Source organism: Accipiter gentilis, chromosome 16 (genome assembly GCF_929443795.1).
Source record: "Accipiter gentilis chromosome 16, bAccGen1.1, whole genome shotgun sequence".
Taxonomy (NCBI): domain Eukaryota; kingdom Metazoa; phylum Chordata; class Aves; order Accipitriformes; family Accipitridae; genus Astur; species Astur gentilis.
In genome coordinates, this window is record NC_064895.1 from 25815777 (window position 1) to 25832847 (window position 17071).

At 40.5% G+C, this 17071-nt stretch overlaps 1 long non-coding RNA gene across 3 annotated transcripts in view; it reads left to right on the forward strand.

The window, feature by feature from the left end:
• The window catches only part of LOC126046334 (uncharacterized), a 33218-nt gene extending 16264 nt beyond the window's left edge, over positions 1-16954 (forward strand). Inside the window, exons 3-4 of one of the 3 annotated variants that reach the window (XR_007508315.1) lie at positions 8824-14024; positions 14108-16954. This is a non-coding gene — a long non-coding RNA (uncharacterized LOC126046334). Of the gene's footprint in view, positions 1-8823 lie in introns of all 3 variants that reach the window. The other 2 variants (XR_007508316.1, XR_007508314.1) reach the window with 2 other exon arrangements.
• Positions 16955-17071: the final 117 nt, after the last annotated feature.

Here is a 17071-nt window from a genome sequence, read left to right on the forward strand (position 1 = left end):
TCTAAATCTATACTATGGGACATCAAGGATCTGGCTCCAGAGAAGAAATCTGGGGTAAAATTCATTCCAACTCCTGGGACAACTCAATAGTGAAAGCACTTGCATTTGAGCTAGTCTTTTTCTTCTCCCTTTCTTGTAAATGGTTAAGAACCACTTTTAAAGTCACCTTTACATAGCAACATATCTAATGCATTTAAAATGTTAGATTAGAAAAAAGAAAATGTCAGCTACTGGTCAATGAGACAGATAAGTTGCATCCTTTCAATCACATTTCTCCCATAAAACAAATAAACCAATGCCCGTTGTAAGTGAATGTTGACAACAATATGGAAGAACACAAAGGAAGTGAACATAGAAGACTTCTGTATGGAAAACTCATGTGGAAGAACACTTTTCTTTCCAGATGCGTCTTTCTTTGTGAGTCTGATGTAACCAGACAAAACATAGTTATGCCCAGCTGCTGTTTTAGGACACGTCTGTTATTTGAAATAAATCTGGCCAACAGGAAACAAAGCAAGCAAACAACAACAGCATTTCTCAGAATCCAAATGGCTTTTTGATATAGGTGATTTATTGAGTGACATATATAAAATAAAAGGAAATTGAAAATATATCCCTTTCCTTCTAGTAGTGGAAGACACAAAGTAGACTCCAAACTATCACAGATACCTCAAATGTAATGATGATCTGGAGATATTTGTTTCTTACTCATGGATAAAAATGGTTTTAAGGGCTCAGCTTCAGTTTACATGGTCAATGACTTCAGCCATAACTATCTCTGTGTAAAACAGGCTCTAAAACTGAAGTTTTTCATGAATGCCTTTTTGTTTGCTACATGTATTTGCTGGGAAAAGGTGTTTCTCTAATCTAACAAAAGGGATGACAATGTGGGGACTTCTGCCATGAATTCTTTAAAACATATCAGCCCTAAATGCGTTCCATATATAAGCATTTTTGCCTTCTCCTGCACTTGACATAAGAGTATACCAGAGGTACTGTAGGTGGCACAGAAAGAAGGTTGGTTTTCTTGTAACATTGTCCAGTTGGTAACAAATACCTTGGACTTGCTGAGGCTGAAAAGCACGTTAAAATGTAGAAGAAAGCAGGAAAATCTTATCTGAAAGTCAGTGACTCCTGCATGGACTATTCTATTGGACTGGTTGCAGTAAGCAAATGAGAAACATTTGGAAGAGTGAAAAGAAGTATTAAGCTAATCTCCATTTTAAATCACAGTATCCCAGCATGAAGAGTCATTTGGAAATGATATTGCTGATTAATTGTGGTTTGACTTACAATAATTATTGAACTAACTGCATTTGGCCACAGCCAAGCTTGGTTTTGAGCAGCTTCTCACCTTTTTTTGCAATAGCATAGAGGTTGTAACACCCTGAAATGGGCAACTACTTGATAAAAGATAAATCTATCCTACATAACCAGAGGGCATATTACATACCCATTCACAGCATATCTTGACTGAGAGGGCTTTCCACACACCTCACTGAAGCTGAGCCATTCCAGTCTGATGTGCAGGAACCATAGGGCTAGATGGAAAAAAAAGGCAAGAGGAAGTATTTAGTTGCATGCAAAAGGCCTTGAGTGAAAACAAACACTGTAAAGGGAGGCATAGATTTCTGGTTTCTGCATCTTGGAATGTTTTTCCCTTCTAGAGAGACATGATCTGATAGCAAATGCACACACAGTCCAGGAAGCAGAACTTGGAACTCTCTGTTCTGTAATGAACTGCAGAAAAATAATTGGTAAAAAAAAAAAATATTGCCTGGCTGAAACTGATACACGTCTTTTACAAGTTTCTGCTATTGGAAAGTATCCAGTTATTCACACTAGTATCAATGATATCTAAGCACGTGTGTTTACTTCAGTGCTTTTCTATGATCAAGGCGGGGAAAAGCAAATACACACATTTCTTCATAAATCAGTGAATAGACTCTTTTGAAAGAAGTCATAAACTATAGTTGTATCTAACTAAAAGAGAGTATCTAAAATGTAGGTTTCTGCATCTGAGCTAGTTATCCCAACAGAGGGAATGAGATCTAGGTAAGTGGAGACCTAAGTCTAAATGCAGCAGCCTATATGGAGGCACTTGGCAGCATTTAATATAAAACAAGATATCCAAGACACTCTTGCAGTGCTAAAGATGTTACAAAGGACATATGGAAGACCTGCGCCCTTCCAAATTGTAGCTGAAGCCCTGGCAGGATACTCTGGGGCATCTCAGGAGGTTGTGGACTCCCAGCTGAATTAAATGCTTAGATGAGACAATGAGGGGTGTCTTGGAAGAGACTTCTTTCATGCTAAGATGTCTACATTTCAGCAAGTTTATCGTGTATCAAGCTCTATTGTCTTCATTGATCTAGCTCCGCAAAGGAGAGGAACGCAGAATATTTTTTTTTGAAAAGTTAACCTTGTAGAATCAGGTGAGTCTCCAGGTGAAAGGCAGATGAGATCAGTGGCACTCAAAGCATCCCTGTTTTATAAGTGTGTACTCCTGAACCTTTTATTTCATGACTTGCAATATTGCCATTATGATTCCATGTAGCCATCATAGTCTTTTAATAACTAGGGTAGAATTCAACTGATATTCAATCTGTATATATCTATAGTACAGCTGCCTTCATCCTAATTTAGTTCCCTTTATAGCCATTGAAGAAAAACAGTCACTTCTGAGATGTGACGTGCATTGCTCTGAATGCCTCGCTCTAAAACAGACCACAGAAATCTGGGATTAAAAACATGTATTTTCCTCAGCTAACAATAAAAGTAATTTGGAGCATTTTAGATATTTCAGTCCAGGAGAACTGAAGCTCACCTCCTACTCTTCAGCAATGGAGTGTAACAAACTGGAAGTACCTGTTAGCTATGAGGAAGTTTAGTTTGGACCAGGTATCCCAAAATGAATCTGTAGAGAGAAAGAAATCATGCAAAACTGAGCTTGCAACAGCCAGAAATTGTTTTAGAAACATAGTAAATAAATATTTCCAGTCTTCTGTTTTCCTTGTGTGACTGATGTCTCATAAATTATGTCTATCCTAGTAAATTCACCTTGCTCAGGACAATTGTGTTCAGAGATGTGGGTCTGATGGCTTTGTTTCACCTACTGTTCCAAATTCACATGCATTTACTGACCGTGTCTGGTTTAAGTTGCCATCTTTGTCCTGCATTCTGACATTCTGCTGTATTTTATTGGTATCAAAACTGGAACAAAGACTACCTTTCTATTCAGTTTGCCCGGTACGTGTCGGGACATGGTAGAACCTTAATACAAAATAGAGTAAGTAGGAATTAGCGAGGAGGAGGGGAAAGAAATAGGAAGCAAAAAGAGAACTGTGCAAAAGTAAGACGCAGGTATACTCGAAGCAAGGTCAGCTACAAAACGAGGCCATGGAAGGGCACCACGACTGTTGAATTCATACCCACCTGCACTTATGCTTTGTGGAGAAAGCCTGACAGGGAGCTGCTCAGGTGGATAGGGCTAAATCCTGCTCTATTGTACCCACTGACCACACGATCAGCAGCTAAACAAGCAATTTGGCAATCAGCTCCTAGAACAGCACATACGCTTTTCTTCTCACGTCCACTGCTGGCAATGAGAAGTCACCACAAAAAGTTCCTGGATATACAACCTGCAGGTGCAAAAAGAAGCAAGTACTACCTCTCTTTTCCTGTCCTCAACTCTTAACAGCTTAATGCCTTTGGCTAGTCTCTTGCTTACATTTAGGATTTTGGGGATGGGAGTCCTGTCCCTCACTGCAGAGCACCGGGAGAGATCGGTTTTATGGTAACAGCTGTGGACGTGGATTTGCAGAGGCTGGAGCTGTGTGCAGAGAGGAAATGGGTAGGATAAGAAACATAGGGCTAATGGCTCATAAAACCCAAAGCATAAGGGCAGAAGTCTATGATCAGCACTATGCGAACAGTGCAGCAGTAGCCCAAGGCCACTTGTTGCAGGTTGAAGCTCTTCCAGGTTTGATTTCCTATCCATCCAGCTCAAACTAAGCAGTCAAATGTGCTCGCCAGACAAATAGCAAAACTGTGGCCTAAAGGGGGAGAACACACCAGCTAGAAGTCAACCTAGAGCTGGAAAAAAATCTCTGATGGTGTAAGCAGCAGATCTTTCGCACCCTACCTCTGACAAGGAAGATGAAGAAGAGATATCGAGAGTAGGCCACTTTTTAATGTCAGCTTAGGTTGTGAAGCCAGCGAGGCTGACATTCACTGGTCCTTAGGAGAATGGAGTCTACAGAGAAAGGGTAGATAATGGCGTTGACATGATGCACATTTTAATCTGTCACATTTGCAAGCCATAACAAGCTGTCCTTCAACCTAGACGACTCATGAACTACATACTAGCCTCTTTTGAGGAAAAGGAATTCCTTATCTGGCCCGTCTAACCTGAAGAAGTTACTACTCTGGTATGTGACTGGATTGCTTTGAATCTGTGAGTTTTTAGTCCTGTGAAAAATGGCAAGAGAACAATTTCTGAAAACGGGCAAGATGACTTTACAGTTAGAGAGAGCAGAGCTGTGGTTTGGCTGAGGACATAGCTACAAACCAGTTTCTCAGGGTGGGAAGACTCCAGCAGTTCCACAACCGTGAAGAATTTTTACTGGTTCTGGCCCAGAATGTTCAGCTGTAGAAGTAGGAGAGGGTACAACCCTGATCACCTTTGAATTTATCTGTGGTGAGAGAGGTTTGGGAATAGGTTTGATGTAAGCTTTTGTAAAGGTCTGGTAGAAGAAAGGAACAGTCTCTATCCAGATCTCAAAAATATCTTCCAGCCAATTATTTTAAACCTTTTGTCAAAGAACCATCCCATAATCTTGGGGAAAAAATGCACTGGATGCAAAATATAAAGAATGTATATCACTTTTTTGGGAGCATTTAAGAGCAGCTATGGGAGTCCCAGGGTGGTGACTTTCATCAGGATTCTTGTTTCAAGTGCAGTTAAAATTCTAACACTGCCATTTAAAGCATTTTGGTGACATCTTAAAGCTTTGGCTGTAGCTTTCTACTACAGATGCTTTTTGATTTTTTTATCCTTTTTTTTTTTTAATTTGTCCTGTCATTTTTTAAGGATTGCTACTTTATGAAGGAGAAATACTGATTTATGCATCATCTCTCTTTGGAAATATGCACTGCAGTGTACGGGCCACCCAGAACTCTGTCTTTGATTATTATTATATTGCATGTTGTGTTTTATTCTGACCATCTATTCATGTTGGTCTGGTTACTCCTTCCTCCTCAGAAAGGAAGAATAAATAAATCCCTTAGTTTTAGTTACTCAGACTGCTTCCTGCTATCTTTTCGCTGAACATTATCAGTCTCACAATCACCTTGAGAAACTGAGGAAGGTCTTGATATATTGTGTGGGCCAAATGTATCCTCACTAACATTCCCATATCCTGAGGTAAAGTGTTGCTCTAGATGGAGAAATGATGCTACTGGGATTCTTATAGCTGTAAATTTCTAGTAGGAAAAAAACCCTGAAAATTTCAAATATCTGCAAGAAAGAAGCCATTTTCTTGCTCACTGCAGCCATGTAATATTTTAAATTATCATGCAAATTACTTAGCCCAGCATGAAGTTGAACTCACACATCCCTGTTCTAAAAAACTGTGCTAGGAATTTCCAGAAAGTGCAGTATAGTTGTTATGTACTGAGTCATCTCTGTACTAGTATTTACATAATGATTATATTATAAATTTCTTTGGAATATTAGTACATCAATTTAGGACTTACTGATGGTGAACAGAGTGAAATAATTAACTTACAGGTCTTACTAACAAGAAGGTGGTTAATACATCCCACAACAAAATATGCCTTTTTTGATGTCTCATCCATTTTAAAGCTTGCTATCCTCCAATTTGCATTTATATACTTTGTTATTCTGTTGTCTTGTCTTTTATAACCCCAAATAACATCTGCAATTTATTAGGCTGTTTTTTGAATTCCAGTCCCATCCCCTAAATAATGTGGAACCTCAACCAGGTTCAGTTATAAAACTTTTTTTTAGAATTGAACTCCCTGTTCAACTGCACAAGTAAACAATGAAAATAGTCATTGGCTCACAGCACAGGAGCCCTCGGGGCCCTTACCTGATACCAATTCTTCATGTCAAAGTGAGATGTGAATTGAAACTTTTCCGAGTTTCAAGTGTGTGTTTCCTTCATGGAGATGTAATCTAAACCTCATTTTCTTTCTTATATGTAATGACATATAAGTCAATATCAGAAGTCTTATTAAATTCAAAGTATATCTTGTCCATTGCTTTCAGTTTACTCATTTTACCAGTCATCCATCTGTTACAGCTGAAGGTTGATACTCCCCCTTTGGATTGGACACTTGAGAGGTAACTTATACAAACTGATCAAGGCATTTATTGATTAGTGAACACACTTTGAGGTAAGAAGCAAAGCAGCCAGTAAACTCAATCAGTAATTTAAGGAAGCAAAAGAATCCATAATCCAATTAACAAAAAAACGAGCTACTAATATTAATTGACTGTTATATAACTATGCAGACATTTATGTGCAGCTATGAAACTATTCATTATAGCTCTTAAATCTAATTTAAGATCTAGGTCCACTATTGAATTACAATTCTGTAAATATTATGACACCCTGCTATTCCATCCCCCGCCCTGCCAGATGTTGACCTGTACAAAGTACAGCGGGTTGTCCAGTGGGAGTCCTGGTGGACTCAGGTCCACAGGGTGGCATCATTGGTGTCTGTAGGTATCCACGTTCTTGCTGCCAGAAGATTCACTTACTATTGCTCTTTGATTTTATTTTCCAATTTTCTGAGTTTGAGCCCACCTTTTCATTGCCCTTGCACCCCATTTTCTCTTCTCAAATTACTCTCAATTAAGCGGTCCTTTCCTAATTACATATTCCACTTTGATCCTAGTTTTGCTTCTAGAATACCCAAAACCTGATGTTTCTGATAGCATTCCCTAGGCAGTTTTGCCCTTATATGATATGACTGATACGATACATGTGAGTGCCATTGCAACCCAAAACACCCCTGTCATTTTCCAGTTCATACTGGTTGTATTTACTTTACCGTATCCAGTCACTTGACACAATTATTCTACTTTAGCCTCAATTCTTCTGCCTAGCTCCAGTTGAACACAAACAGGTTCTTATGTGCCAGTAGTTTGCATACCAGAGCAGCAGAGTAACTTGTTTCACATTTCTGCTTTGCATATGTAAAAGAAAATGTAAAAGTTCCCTTTTAAGGACTTAGCTACCCTAAGGCCTCTTCATCTCCTAGGCCTGCCTGATGGAAATTTGAAATATTACATGTGTTTTGTTATCAAAAAAGCCCTTATGGATTTATGCATTGCTTTTTCAATAATCTCATCCAGAATTTTTCCCTGGATCAAACCAGGCCAAGGATTCAAACGCTCCTTCAGTTCCTCTTTTTAGGCAGAAGTTCCATATTCATCTTCTCAAAGCTCTAAATCACTTCTTCCATGAGGTGACTGCCTTCATGAACTTGGTTGTTCATGGTTCAAAGATTTATTCAATTAGTTCCTTGAATATCAGAGGTGGTGAATTTCATCAGACTTGACTACACCTCTGCCATCTCCCTGCTATCTTTAATCTTGCAGATGGATTTGTCCTGTCTTCTGTTGTAGTGAAGACAATTTACATGGAGATTTATTGCATTTCCCCTGCGTATGACTAAGTATTTAATTTCACCACCTGGGTCATCCCCATATCTGTGTAGCTTTAGGAGAGAAATAGAAAAAAGATTTTACATCATGACATTCTTATATGACAGGTCTGCAGATTACAGTCTCACGGACTTTTGTCTTTCTTGTCCTTTGCTCTGTGGAAAGCAAACATTTTGAGTCAGTGAAGTACCGCTCCCACAGGGTCAGAGTGTGTTTACCAGGAAAACTTTCTGTTTGCCAAAGTAATTTTTCTTTAATATTCCATGTTATACAACTAGGGCATTTTTTCACCTGCTCCAAGAATACCTCTCTGCCAAGCAACAAATCACAAACTCTGTTCAGCTTGTCAAATCAACAGGTTAATGTATATTTACCTTAAAAGAACGCCAACATCCGAAAGCCTGAGTTTAAGAGCAAATTACAACTCCTTTCCTTGATTTTCCTTCCTAAATCTTTTTCTTTCTTTGTCCCTTACTCCTATGTGAAAGGCCTGAGTAAACACAGGGAAAACTATGCATAGTGACAACAAAATTGGTCAAATGTGTGGACCAGGGTGAGGTGCATGTCGTTTGGAGGGAGGTTCACTGGATGCCTCCAGCTCCCCAGTTCTTTGTTTGGTCACCTCTCGTGTTACAACCTCTCTCTTGGGTCTGTTTGCTCTGGCATATCTAGTCAGGAACAAACTGTTCAAGCAAGAAACAAAATGTAAGGCAATTATATATTGCTTTATATGATTTTTATCATATGGAAAGGTGGCCACAGTCTGACGAGCCTTGAGGTTAATAGGCTTATGGCTGTGCAGAACCTTTGCTGGCAGGGCAGGCACCCAGGGGATGGGTTGACCTCCCCAGCTCCGTGGATTGCATCCCCAGTGGTGCTGAGATACCAACTTCTACCAGGCCTGTGGACACTGGTGTCTCTGATGACTCACCCAAAAGCCTGGTGATTCCCAATAAGCTCCTCACCTGCCTCCCTACCTTTTTTGTTCTAGGACTTTATACATTTCCATGTTGATATTTTCCTTTTTGAATCGTTGAGTTACTAACAACCCTATCTCAACAGTACTTCCTCTCTTCCCATTTTTACTTTGTTGTCTTTCTACAAATATTCCCTCTGCTCTTTCCCAGCAGTAGGAGTCAAGGGTATGCACTTGGGCCACGGATATCGGGAACACAGGCAGCTGGACTCTGGCACACGTCTGGAGGGAGCTCAGGGCTGGGATCGCTGCTCAGGAACTAACTGGGCATCGGTCGGCGAGTGGTGAGCAATTGCATTCTGCATCACTTGTTTGGTATGTTCCAATCGTTTTATTATTATTCTTGTCATGGTATTATTGCTATTACTATCATTATTGGTTTCTTCCTCTCTGTTCTATTAAACTGTTCTTATCTCAATCAACGAGTTTCACCTTTTTCCTTCCAATTCTCTCCCCCATCCCACTGGGTGGGGGGTGAAGTGAGTGAGCGGCTGCGTGGTGCTGAGTTGCCGGCTGGAGTTAAACCCCGACACACGCACAGCTTCCCCTCCAGCCCACAGGAATGACCACGCACGCAGGGTGAAACCTAAGCCCAGCCTTCTAGCATGGAGAAAGTGGAGACCACCGAATGCGCTGTTGAGTATTCCCACTAACAGGCAGCTCCAGACAGTAATTTGCCCGAGAACGTGGTGTCCTGTTGCCGTCTGATGGATAGCAGCCATCCATCTCCTTCCCGGGCAGAACGGGATGGCTACGGACACTCGGCACACACAGCAATTTGCGCTAATTAGGGTGGCTAATCTGGGGATACAACTGTATTGCAAGCCCAATCCTGCAAGTTTTTATACGAGTTCAGTAGATTTGCTCAGGGTGTGATATCTGATTGCAGTTTCAAATCTACATACATTGACATGCAGACAGAAAGGATTTATACTGACACAGATTTATTATATTAATACACACATGCTCCCAGTAGGGACAACTGTATCACTATAAGACAGTTTCATGTCAGTGCAACTGAAATTACAGTCTTGTCTTGTGCTGCTTTAATTTTTCATGGGGTGATGACAGTATCTCTAGGAGCCCCCGGAGAATTGTAATTTTAATTTAAAGTACCCTGCCTGGTTTTTTTTTCCTTATAGAAGATGCTTTTCATTTTTCTTTTAAGGCTTATAAACAAATGGTAAGCAATGGAAAGTAACTTACACTTCAATTTGAAGGTACTTGCTTAAATGAAAAATAGAGTTGGAAGAACTTTGAAAAGCCCAGTTGCAGAATCCACAGACTTAAAACATTCCAGACAACTGTTTGCCTAAATTGGCTTTGCCTCTGTTGAATTTATTCTCTGCTGAATTGGCTCTGGGAGAGAGAGAGACTGGTCTCAGAGTAAGTAGTAAAATAACATCAAATTAAACTTTAAACACGGTACTATGTATTAAATAAAAAACAATGCAGTTCCAGCCATTCATGCAGTACAGTATGATGAACTGTATGACATTTTCTTTCTCATTCGTTATCTGTGTAACCTGAAATAAGTAGGAAAGAAAAGACATTTAAAATTATGTTCCTTCAGAAACAAAATTTAAAAAATTTGTTGTGTACAAGGGAATGGAAATCTCTGCCTGAAGACAGGCTCAGTGCCAGTAAAAAGAGTCCTGTCACAAAATACTTGTTTTATTGTTTTATCACTAGTTAAAAATTTTCTTCCTCTGTGGAATTTGTTTGGATATCTTCAGTACTACATGTTGTTTGTCGATGATACACAGTTCTCTTATTCTATACAGTGATAGGTTTGTAGCTGGGTTGTATTTCTCATGAAAAACCTTGGCTCATTTGCTCCTTCTGAATTTTCTTCTCTCTGATTTCTTGTTATATTATTCTGCATAAACATTATAAAAGCCGCATTGACTATGTGCTGCCTGCAGTTGTTGCTTATACTTGTCCGCTATTTGTAATGTGAAAGCTATTTATTATATGATAAAACACATAGACCCTCTCTGAGAGTTAGGATTAAATGGCATCTGCTTTCCTGTCCTGCTCTCCGAAGGTGAAGGGTCTGAAATTTCCCCAAACCAATTGTCTCCCTCAGCATCCCGACCACAGGGAAAGCTCTGCTGTAACCTCAAACTGGTCTTGAGCTTTGTCAATCTGCGAGGAAGTCTTCAGAGCCCTGAGGCTAAAGACAAAGGATAATTTTGTTCTACAAGGCAGAGGTGACATTACTTTTGCACGTAGCTCTTTCAGCTGGTCGTGCAGTGTTGTAGCACAGTCCTAGTGAGTCCAAGCTCAAATAGATAAATGAATAAGAATATGAAAAAGGCACCGGTGGGTCACACCAAAAGTCAGCCTAACCCCTCTGCCTTTCTGCAGGAAAGGCCAAAAGCAAACTCCTAGGAAGAATTGGAGGGCAGGATAAAGATACGAAGTTTTCCAGACTGCCTCCCAACCTCTGCCGGATTCCTTGAATTAGAGATGATGTATTTGTATGGAATACCTTTGACGGATTTTCCTTTCATGAGTTGGCCTAATACCTTTCAAAACCACAAAATTTTTGAAAAAGATAATGCAATGTGTTTTAAGAAGAAAATTCCATATGACAGTAAGACAAGGTGATCTATTGTTAAAAGAGTGCTGCAGGTGTCATTAGCAGCTGCAGAAAGGCAGATACCTAGCCCTTAACGAACGTAAAAATCAGATTTTACAATCTTCTCGCTTTTTAAACCAGTCGTTGTGATTTTGCATGGACACCCCCCCTCCACTTCCTTTTCAGTAGAAATTAGCACAAAAATAACTCTATTTTCATAAACTTGACAAATTGGTAGGAGTTCCTGATTGACTCTACTTTTTGCTGCATTTTTCCAAACATCCTAAGATATATTTTATATATACATATATATATATACCCCCACAGATGTATATATAAATTTATCTTAGAATGCATGAAGCCCTGTTGCATATACTTATGAGGTATTCAAACAGGGGTGTTACTTCTTTTCTGGAATCACCCCAGAATGAACTAGCAGTATATTCATTAACTATGTTGTACTCTATGATACCATGTATTTGAGTACTTTGCTCTGCTGTGGTAATGATGACTGAGGGAAGGACCATAACTGTGCAAAATTCTTCAGCATATCTGAACAAGTTTCTGAGTACAACTCTGACAGAAGAAATGGTTGATAGCGTTGGGCCCAGACAAATACTTAAGCGTACATGTAAGTTTAAGCACAGGAGTTTTTATATGCAAACCAAAAGACTGAGCATCTTGGAGACTCAAACTCTGCATGTGTAACTGTTAGCTTTAAATAAATGATTTTGACACAGAGCGATTCTGCTAGGTGGAAACCATTTCTCTATCACAAAGCTAAGCTGCCAGTAGTGTAGTGTTGGGGTGAGCGGAGGTTGTTTTTCTGTTCTTACTGTGCTCTCCCTTCAGTGTGAGGAATTTACAACCATTAAACAGACACAGACATTTCCCTGTCACCAATAGGGGAGATCCTTCTACTCAGACATGGAGGTCTAAAACCTATATATTTAGGCCTAGACCTCCTTTATGATTATAGTCATACTTGCACAGGATGTTCACCAAAGTCCAAAAAACATGGAGAGCAGCAGAAGAGCTCTCCCTACCTGCAAGAGTAGTTTTTGTGGCATATTGACAATAAACGATGTCCTTTTGGCAGTGCCTAACTCTCCCATACTTATAGAGAAAGTTTAGTCGTCTAAAACAGAGCTCTATACACTACAACCCCACCACAATTATATATTCAACATAAAATGTGTTACACTTGGTAACTGTTAAGCAGATAGTATTTTTAAGTTTCAGAAGATGAAACATCAGTCCCTAGTACACCAAGACAAGCTGTGTCCCAATGCTTTTATCAAAGTAGGAAAGAAGATGAAATCTAAACCAACTTTTTTTTAAGAATAATAATAATAAAAAAATCTCCAGGTTGCCTAACCAGGGGCAATGGCTAGGTGAAAATATCCAGTGATGTAACTTAGAACTTATCTGGGCCCTGCAGTTTCTTTTGGCTTACCAGCAACAAATTGTACGTATTTGCAGTTGAGGAAAAAGGTAATTTTTGATGACACTGAAACTTCAGCTTCACATGTTCAGTTTCCCACGAGAGGGCACTGTTATATTTTTAATGAAGGCAAGGTTCTGCCCAGCACTGGGCGGGTTTGCATAGCTTGGCGTGTACAGTACAATTCTAGCTGCCGCACAGCGAGCAGAAAAATGCAGGATCGGATTCACCTCGTCGCACATCTGTCAACGCTCTGCATCATCTGGCACCCTCCACTGCCAGCCCGTCGTGCACAGCAAGTCTTCAGCGTGCCAGATGTGTCAGGCTTACGCACATTAAAATAAATCATCAGTTCATACACACGGTGTCTGGTGTGGCCAGGATATGGCCCGGTTTAACTTGGGATCGAAGGGATCTGTGTCTTCCTCCTAGGGTGGAATGAGGCCACCTGTGTCACCCAGGTTGGTACCAGATTTTGGTATTTTCTATGGAATATTCCATCCCCATCCAGTGATTTTATCTTAGTTTGTGGAAATACACATTGTTATAAAAATTTAATCACTTTGAGAGTTGTTTTTGCAGCTTTGATGGTCGAGAATTTATATCAATATACAATAAAAAACAAATATCTGCAGTCAAATATGTGGAGACCGAAGAATCTGTTAGTTTAGCTGGACTCTGTCCCTATCGGGTGTTATATATTATAGGGCTTTTTTGAGCCTTTTTAGCTTTTTTACCTGTTTTGAGAACGATGTTACGGTAGTTAAGGTAATATATTTGGATGAAGAAAATCTACGTAGTTTGTTTTTTGATGACAGAAGAGAAAGCATAGTTCTTAGGGCATCCACATGAGGAAGCCAAAGCTTTTTGAAGAAAAATGCCAAAGAAAATGAGAAGTTTGTTTTATCTAGCCATACAAGACTAAACCACATTTCTTAACAGGCTCTGTCAAGGCTAAATTACCTCCTAAGGATTTATGAAAGTTAGTCTCATTCCTTACTTACTGAAATAGCTGGCAAACGCAGTTTAAGGAGGAATTAAACTCTTCTGGTAATTTGACCAAAATATATATGAACAGTGCCAGCAGAGATTGGAAATATGACATACCAAAGAGTTTACACATTCTGGCGCCATGTCAAAAGTGACAGATTCTCACAGAAACTCTTAAACAGACCAGGTAAATACTTTTCGCTTCCTCTAAAGCCAGGGAGAAGGATCAATCTGAAATCAGACTGTCACACTCGGCTCTACACCAAGGAGGCGTCTATGTTAACCTAAACCCAGCTGAGACAACAAGGGAGAGCCAGGCTAAGCTAATACAGGTGTAACCATGCATTTTATTTTACAATCCTTTTCTCAGTTGTGTTTTTCCTGTTCACACCTTTGGCATGTTTTTTTCTGTCACAGGTTTTTCCCAGCTGGTTATAGCTCTGCAAGAGGTGCTTACAAAATCACTGGTCTTCACTGGACCTACAGATGTCACATGGCTGTGACCTGCCGGTCTTGTCAGAAGCAGAGAAAATTCCAGAGAAAAGCTGGGCAGCTTTAATTACAAAAGTATTTTGTAATAAGGTGACTTTTTTGACTGCATTGTACTGTGATGACACATCTCCACCTTGCTACCTCCTGTGCTCCAGCTAATGCGTCAGCCACTGTCTGTTCTGGGCCAAACTCATCATCCGTAATGTAATCAAAGGGAGATCAGGAATATGGGGTCTCCTATGAACCTGCGATGTTGCACTTCAGGATGAGACAGATGACCTCTCTGCTTTTGGGATTCAAATATGGGGAATCTCTAGCTAGTTCATCTAATGGGACCAGTCACTTCACTTCTCTGGAGTGTTTTGTGACCATTTACTTAAATACGCTTCTTAAACTTCTTCTTATGACCCACTGCAGAAAATCTCAGTGTTTAACTGGCTGCCAGTATCTCCACTATTCAGTCTCTTGCTTTTCAGCCAGAACCCTTATGCTCTGCAGATCCCCCACTTCCCAGCCCGACCCCAGCCAAGCCTGGTGTCATTAAAGTTAGCCGCACTATAGCCAGCCTCCACACAAATCTCTTGAGTTTGCAGGTGATGATGAAGGCCTGTCCTCGCAAGAATATGATTTAGACTGCTGGAGTAGGATTCATCTCATGCAGCTGTAGAAGATAGGGGTCTACAGCTAAAACACCAGTGTGTTATCAACACTGTTTTGGTCAGAAATCCAAAACATAGTACCATACGAGCTACCATGAAGAAAACTAACTCTATTCCAGCCAAAACCAATATAATGGCAAACAGCTTCACTGATTGCAAACACAAAGACCCATAGCAATTTCTTTTAGCAGTCTAAAACTATCCCCTCATTTTTCTGTAGAACCTGTAGAGTACCCACCAACCCTATGTGTAGATCTTTGCCGATCCCGAGCATCACATAATGCCTCTGAGAAAAAAAATTGAGTTTCCTATGATTTGTTCCACAAAATTACCAATTTCTCTCCCTTCTCCCCATTAAAGACTGTCACTATGACTAAACTGGCTGTAGTCGGGTAAAGTAATTCAAGATGGATCCCACCCCCGTACTGATATTCCTGATGTTTTAATGGGTAAGCTCATTTGCTTTGGTTGACCCAAGAGCTGCGTGGTACCTCTTGGCTAACAGGTGTCTTCAGTGCCTAACTTGTGCAATCTTGTTTCTTATTAACTGGTAATGAGTGGGCCGCCTGGCAGTTATGGCTCATTAGGTGATGGGTTAACCTGAATGGCCTTGTTGTTTGTTGTTAGTTGGTTAAATGCAGCACAAAGGTAACCTAAATATTGTGTGTCGCCTCCTGGCAGGATAAGCCTCCTGCTACCACCCACGAACGGCAAAGCGGGTCCGATGCTGCAGTTCATAAAGTGAACAAAGGCAGCTTGGGCTCAAGGGAGGTGCTTTATGCAGAAGATGAGATTAGGCTCAGACATCGAGCTGCTTGGGGCGATGTATTATTAAATGCTATCTACTGATATGCTACTTTTGTAGAAGCTGATTAATGACATCCTACTTTATTATTCCTTATCTTTTATCTTCACCTTGTTTCACAGATGTAGCTGGCAGTACACGGCACTAACCAAAGATCCGTGGCACTCATTAGATGGTGGCTCCTTGTGCTCCTTACAAGTGCCATCAGGCATGCAATTCCTATTCGCGATTTTGCTAACGATGCTGGTTAACATGTTGCTGTGTTACTGTTCAAGCAACCTAGACAACATGGTCTTGTCAGTCTCGAACTAACTTATCTTTTACTTATCATTTTCTTTGACACAATCCTCTGATAAGCTGAGAGATAAATACATGACAGACTCTGCAATGTATTCCCCCGGCACTAAAATCTTAGCAGTAACACTGTAGAGGGGTTTCATCTAACGAGTGCTTCTTTTGACCTGTTTTCTATTTTGTTAGAGTGTTGCAGCTGCAGATCTTAAGGCACATTTAAACTAGAAACAAATTCTTGTTTAGCCGTTCCCCATGCCTCGGGAAGTTTTCTGTCTTTGTGTGAATGTGGGTGTTTAATGGTAGCAGCTCAGGACAGGTACAGGATGCAGGCAAGTCAAACACGTTCAATTGCTTTAGGTCCTGTTTTGTATTGGCTTTGATGCTGTGATTAGAGGAGTGATCCTCTCTAAAAGAAAACTAACTAAAAGAATAATTTTCTGCTGGGTTAGTGTTCTGGTTTATCTTAGCAAGGCTTAATCAAGCACCAGGACACTTTTGTTGAAGACAGCTAAAACTAGCTTGGTTACTTCTTATGGCAACCAGATGTGGATATGGTGAGGAGGGACAAGAAGGGGTGGATTAGGGAAATTTTTAGTACTGCCCTGTCTGATGGTAACTGTGTGACCCTGTTGTGTGACTAAAAGGTCAGTCTCTCCTTCGTCCTCAGGCTGTGCCTGATCCTGGGGACAAACTAGAGCTCTTGCATAGGCTACAAAATCTGCGCAGGTCAGTGGGTAAGTAGCAGGGCAGCTGCACTCCGTGGAGCCATGAAGGCTGCTAGTGTTACCTGAGCTGTGGCCAGGATAAAACCAGTTCCAAAAACCCACTCAGAGCTACATGGAGTTCAGTTATTAAATTAACAACAGCATGGATACGCCGTGAAGATATCTTCTGCCCAGAGAACATGTCATGGAAAGGGAACGCTGTGAGGCAAAAGGAAAGTAGAGAGAGCAGCAGTAAATGAGCCACGGTGTCACTGCAGGCGAGAACACGGAATTCCCCACACCTTGCCTGGTGGTCCTGAAGCTGGATGGGTGACTAGTTCAGTTAAGGATCCTGGTACTAGGACAAAACCAGTGTTTTCATTGGCATACCATCATGCGAATATGGCTCTGTTTATTTTATTTCAGT